Source organism: Prinia subflava, chromosome 25, assembly GCF_021018805.1.
Source record: "Prinia subflava isolate CZ2003 ecotype Zambia chromosome 25, Cam_Psub_1.2, whole genome shotgun sequence".
NCBI classification, from domain to species: domain Eukaryota; kingdom Metazoa; phylum Chordata; class Aves; order Passeriformes; family Cisticolidae; genus Prinia; species Prinia subflava.
Genome location: NC_086271.1, coordinates 1,236,632 through 1,243,025, shown reverse-complemented (window position 1 = coordinate 1,243,025; position 6,394 = coordinate 1,236,632).

The window sequence follows — 6,394 nt, the reverse complement described above, 5'->3', positions numbered from 1 at the left end:
TGATGTCTCAAGGTACTCTCAAGTACTCTCTCAAGTATTGTCCATTGCAGCACATCAGGAACAAACATGAGACATGACAAAACCAATGACGACTATTGACACCCCATGACACATTCAGAAAAAATGCTGACTTATCAAATAAGCACTAAGCAGAACTTTGTTTTTCTGAATGCGTGTCATGGGGCATTCAAATGTCAGGCTTTTATGCTGCAGTGGATGTTTCAGTTCTGGAAAATGAGCTGACATTGGGACCTGAGACACAACAGGATGTGCTCTGGTGGTTCTGGCTGTAACCCTTCTTGCTTCTTCTTTTGCAGATGTGTCTACCACTGAGTCATGAGATAAAGTGTTTGTTCCTATTCTTCTTAAGGGGGATGAGATGATTGGTGTGCTGGTCTTGTCCTTGTCTGTCTGCTGCCTCGTCCCCCTGTTTGGAGAGGTGCAGTTTCTGCTGCCTGGGTATTGGCAGGGATCAGTTTTGTTTTGCTTGGTGTTGTGCTCCAGAGCCTGTGCTGAAGGAACGGGAGGTGCAGCCCCGTGATCAAAGCATATGTGTACTTGTGCTGTGGTCCTGTAGCACTCCCCAGATGGGCAGACTGAGCAGGCACCCAGAAGAGCAGTGGTTGGTTGTGTAGAAGATACAAATCTTCTATCCCAGCATTGATCCATGTGAAAACAGCAGCACTTGCTGCCCAAACTTGGCCTTTCTGGTAAAGTAGCCAGAACTTGCTTGTATCTTTGTTGACTATTAGCCTGTCCAGAGGCAGGTTCTCAGGCTTCTGGCACAGGCAGTGTGGGAGACACCTAGACAATTTAATTTCTAAACTAAAGCTCTGAGCCTGTAAAAGGTCAAGTAGGAAATCATTGCTAGTACAAGTCTTTCTTGAGATGTTTGCCGAAATGATGCTATGGGGAAAAGACACTGATTTTGTCCTTGTTCTGCAACAGATACTCAGATGCTGATGTGGAGATGAACTCCAGCCCATCAGCTCCCTCCCCATTTTGAAAGACAGGGATTATCTCAGCTGTCCTGAAGCCTTGCAAAGGCTTAGAAGTGCTGGGTTTGTGTTTCAAACTGCAGCCCCCATGGGCAGAGCTCAGCCAGCGGGGCAGGGTGTTCCAGCAGCATTCCTGGCAGTGCCAGCCATGCAGTGAGCAGCCTGGCATGGCTGGCACCTCCTGACACCCAGACTGGCTGATGGTCACCCTGAAGGACTGAGGGTTTTGCTCGTGTGCTGCAGCTGACAGTGTAAGAGGTCTGGCCTCAGGCTTTTGGCTAAGATCAGTTTGTAGGAGCTATCAATACCACTGCTGGGCAATCCTATCTCATGCTGTGGGAAGAAAGATAAGCGTTAATTGAAGGAGAGCACAGTAAGAGGCCCTGTGCCAATGAACTGGCCTCCTGGTCTCCTCTGCCATCCTCATCTCAGACAGAAGAGGAGTGCCAAACCCAACCTTCTCATCCTCTCCCCCAGCAAAATGCTCCTTCCCTCCCTGCAGGTGGGAGTTTACCACAGGACCTTTTCCCATCCTTCCAGCCTGGCTGCCTTGAGCTGTGGATCAGCAGAATTTGGGAGCCTTTTCATCCCTCAGAGGTGCAGCTTCAGCCTTCACCTTTCCAGAGGTGCCAGAGCAGCTGCTTGAGGGCCTCTGGTGCTTGCCCCAAACTGAAATTGCCCTCTGCTCTGCTACAGCCCCCTCACCAGAGCTGCTCCTCCTTTGTGAGGGCCAGTTGCTTTCTCCCTAAGAACAGCAGGGACACAGGTGATGGAGCTCTCCCCAAGCATGGGAGAGCTCCCCTGGACCTTCTGGTGGAGCCAAGAAGGTGTGAGAAGGAGCTGTGAGCAGAAAAGAGCAGCATGTGGGGAGCTACCTCACGTCACAGTCAGTAAAGCATCTGCCAGCTGCTGTCCAGGGCTCCCTAGGGGCAGAGGAGGAGGGCAGGGATCAGCTGAGCTGGCCCAGCAAAGAAGCCAGGCTCTGTGCATGGGGCATACAGGACAACAGGGCAGGAGAAGAGGATGGGCAGACACAGAAGCAGCAGCTTAAGAAGATGAGCTGGACGATCAGGAAGCAGGATTTGAGTCACATAACTTTGTCACACTCTCGGTCCTGAGGTGTGGCTTTTCTTTCTGTGCAGAGCTCCCATCTGAAGGGTGATCTACCCTTTGGACAGGGCCATGAGCTGCCTGCCTTGCTGGGCCTTCTGCTTTCACCTCCTTTTTTCATCTGAGGACCAGCTGCATTGTTCTCACCTCCTCTAGTTTTCCTTTCCTACAGAATGCCCACTCTGGATGGTTTTTTCCTCCTCTTTGAATGACACCTCAGGACTCCACCTACGCACATGTCAGCATAAGGGAGGAGAGGGGACTTCCAAGGTGTCCTCATGGCTTCAGAGCATGGTTCCTCATGATCATGCCTATCCTGAGAAGTCCCTCTCTGGGTTGCTTTGCTGTTGGCTGCCTTTGCCAGGGCCATCAGGAATGATTCCTGGCTCTGGAAGGAAGCTCTTGGCTGCCTTCTGCCATGGAAGGTGCACAGCCTGTGCCTGCTCCCCTTTCTGAGTCTCACAGGGCATGCAGTGAACCCTGGGCACGGAGCCCGTGGTGCTGCCAGACCCTGCTGAGGCTGTGTTTGATCCTGCCCACCTGCCTGTCAGCAGCACTGACCTCAGCGAGGTGTGAGAGCCTCGCCTGCCTTTGGTTTGGGTGCTATTGTTCGACAGTTTCTGCCTCGGGTGCATCTGAAGCCGTAGTTTGGAGATAACAGGAAGAGATAACGCCACAACAGAGATGCTCATTGGTTGCGTTTCCCACACGCTTTTTCTGCCTACATAAAAACAGCAGGCAAGGGTTTCTGGCTGCTGCCTGGCCTCCCACACAAATGCCTGCTTTCTTTTCCAGCCCTTTTGTGTGGCACGGGGCAGGCGCGCGAGCACGGTGCGGAGGCAGAGGGGTGCGGGGAGAGACGCGCTTAGTGCTGTCACTGCTGTCCTCCGAGGGGAACAGCTTGGAAACAGCCCTGCCTGCAGCATCCCCAGGCTGCATTTCTGGTTTGCCACTCCCTGGCTCCACAGCAGAGACACGGGGAAAGGCATAACGCTGGTGCATTCGGACAACCAGCCCTCGTAGAGCCGCAGGATGAAATGTCTGCCGCTCTTAGCAGCCAGAATTAGGCAAACCCCTTTTCCTCACTGAAAGCCAAAGCAAGCCTTATTGTGAATAAGGGCAATTTGAAATAAAGGCGTGCTTGTTTTGCCAACAAACTCCTATGGAAGGGTGACCTGGTCTCCAGCTTTTCTTCCACAAAACATGCATGCACATCACGTGCTTCCACGATGGGCTCTTCGCAAAGCCTGCGTCAGTCCCTTCCCCATTTGGCTGGGCTCCCCAGAGCCCCCTGTGCTTGTTGGCAGGTTTTCTGCAGGATCCTGCTTGGCAGTTCCTAGAAAGGAACTCTGTGCCAGGGCTCTGGGAGCTTGCCCTGCTCTGCCTTGGCTCTGACTCATTTCACAGTGACTGGTGTGTCCTGCCTGTCCCTTGTGACCTGCCCTGCCCTGAGCAGCAGGCACATGGCAAACCAGGGACAGCAAGGGCAGTCTGTAGCATTGGGGTGCTCCTGTGGTGCTCCTATTTGTATTTCTGCTGGGAATGGGATTTCTCCCCTTGTATGAAAAGGGAATACTTGTAGCTATCAGTTTGTGCTGGCACTGCTGTTTTCCTCAAGCTCTGCTTTCCTGGAAGTTTCACAGTGGTTAAAGGCACCACCTGAGGGAGCTGTGTCTCCAGGAATGGCTGTACTGGGGGAGCTGTGTCTCCAGGAATGCCTGTACTGGGGGAGCTGTGTCTCCAGGAATGGCTGTACTGGGGCAGCTGTGTCTCCAGGAATGGCTGTACTGGGGCAGCTGTGTCTCCAGGAATGGCTGTGAGTGGAAGCTGTGTCTCCAGGAACGGCTGTACTGGGGGAGCTGTGTCTCCAGGAATGGCTGTGAGTGGAAGCTGTGTCTCCAGGAATGGCTGTACTGGGGGAGCTGTGTCTCCAGGAATGGCTGTACTGGGGGACCTGTGTCTCCAGGAATGGCTGTGAGTGGAAGCTGTGTCTCCAGGAATGGCAGTACTGGGGGAGCTGTGTCTCCAGGAATGGCTGTACTGGGGGAGCTGTGTCTCCAGGAATGGCTGTACTGGGGGAGTTGTGTCTCCAGGAATGGCTGTACAACACCAGGCTGCCCGAGCAGCAAGGGCAGCTGCAAGGTTCCTGTCCTGCAGACACACTGGTCACTGCAGTGACCAATTCTCGTCGGCTTCAGTGATTTCAGCAGCCAGGGCCATTGCAGTGCATGGCAGAATGAGGATGTGGTTTCTGTTGCTGGTAGGAAGAGCTGGTATCTCAAACCCAAAATTCAACCAGCAAAAACCTCCAATGCTCTTCTGCTGAGCTTACAGTTTCTGCAGACTCTGTTTTTCTTTTAGCCATTTATAAATGACAAAGCTTAAGACAAGACAAGCTTAGCCTAAAGCTATCCACTGCAAAAGAGGAACCAAGTAACATGGAGATTTTTAAAAAGCACTGTCAGGAAGGAAACTTGTCTGCACAGCAAGTGACTTGTAGGAGCCTTTAGGCCCTGTAGTGGAAATTAAATAGCAAATGTTGAAGGAGTTCATCAGAATCCAAAGTTTTCCAAAGGAAGGAGTGCTCAATAAAGAAGAAGGGGTGGAAATAAAAGGTATCCCCACCCTGTTTCTTTCAGACATCTTGTCTGAATTTATTTACCTAGAAATTCAGGTAACAGGTGGGCTGCCTTGTCTGATGCTGCAGAAAACAGCAAATATGAGCCTGACTGTTGCTGCCAAGCTACACACTCTCATCAGGTTCATTCTTGTCCTTCTCACCCCTCTTCCTTGGTGCAGGAAAAGAGGGTAAAGAGGGACATGTATGTCTCTGAATATCAAACATTATCTGCAATAGGCCTCCCTGTTGATGTTGGGAACATCACATTAGGAAAACCGGATTTCCCTGAAGTTAAAAAACCTCCAAACTGCATCTCTGAAGAGCCACAGGTGCCAGGGGCTAGAGGCGATGTCAACAACGTGAGGAGAGGCATTTCAAGATGGCAACTGCAGAAGAAGTAGCTGTGAATCTCCTCTGTCTCAAAGCATCTGTGCCAGGGAAGAGCATCTGTGACAGAGCACCTTAGGCAAATGCAGGCGTGATGTCTTATCTGGAGATGAAAAAGTGCACCACGACCGGCGGGCACCGGAGCAGCTGTCTCGACTGACTCAACACATGCACACACACGTTAAGCAGTGGGAACTGCTGGTCCTCTCCCTCTCCTGGACTTTTGAGGGACACGTGTTCCTGAGGGTCTCTTGAGAAATAGCACAGAAGAAAGGTTTACAGGCTTACATTGACCAGAAGGGAAGCAAAAGCTCTGCTTCTCCAAGGTGTAAAAGGAAGATGCTGCGTCCTTTTGGAAGAAAACTGCTGCAGGAAGCTGGGATGAAAGAAATGATGCAGATGATGCTTCTCTGTGGGACAGGTGAGGCTTAGCCCAGCTCTGCAGGTGCCAAACCTCTGTGGGGTGAGGCTTGGGATGGGCAGGGCTGCCTGGGCCTGGACACAGGGCCCATCTCCCACGTGGGACCCGGCTGCTCTGCTCCTTCTCCAGCTCCCAGTGCCACGTGGCTGCGTGCAGAGCAAGTGGGTGGTGTCGTGGGGCCCTCGTGTCTTGGGAGCAGAAACTTGTCTGCAGATGGCGTGGTGGCACCCAGCCAGCAGCCCAGGCCATGGATCTCTGCCACGGGTCTCCTGGCAGCTTTGGCAGGCTGGACACCTACCTGCTGCCACTTTGGGGTCAGGCTTTTGGTCAGGTACAGCCCAGAGTGGGCCGGGAGAGATGCCTGCTCTCAAATGTGCTGCTGAAGACATTTCCTGGGGAGAACTGTACACACAAAGAATGGGAATTTCATGCTATGCCCATTTAACACTCGGAGCTGTGGGTTCTGGGCTACACCTTGGCTGGTGAACAGCATGGCTGGAGGGGAGGATTGAAGGCTGAACTCATGCTCAGGGGCAGCTGGACCAGGGAGCTGCTTGGACTGACTGGAGGAGAAGGGGAATTTGTGGGCTGGCCATACAATGAAGACAACAGTTTAGGGATGCAGCACTTGTTAGCAGTTTGTGGTGCACAGCTCTAGGCAGGGAGGGCAGTTTACAGCACAGAGCTATCCAGCAGCTCCAGAGTAATGCCCTGTCCTGCAGGATTTGGCCCAGGTGCTTCTCTCAGCTGTCTCCAGGGTCAAGAAGGGGAGGCTGCTTGGTGCTGGTGTGAGCGTGGGGTGCACAAGAACATGTTGGTGCTGTCATCTAGTGGGGCCACATGAGCACAGCTCAGCCA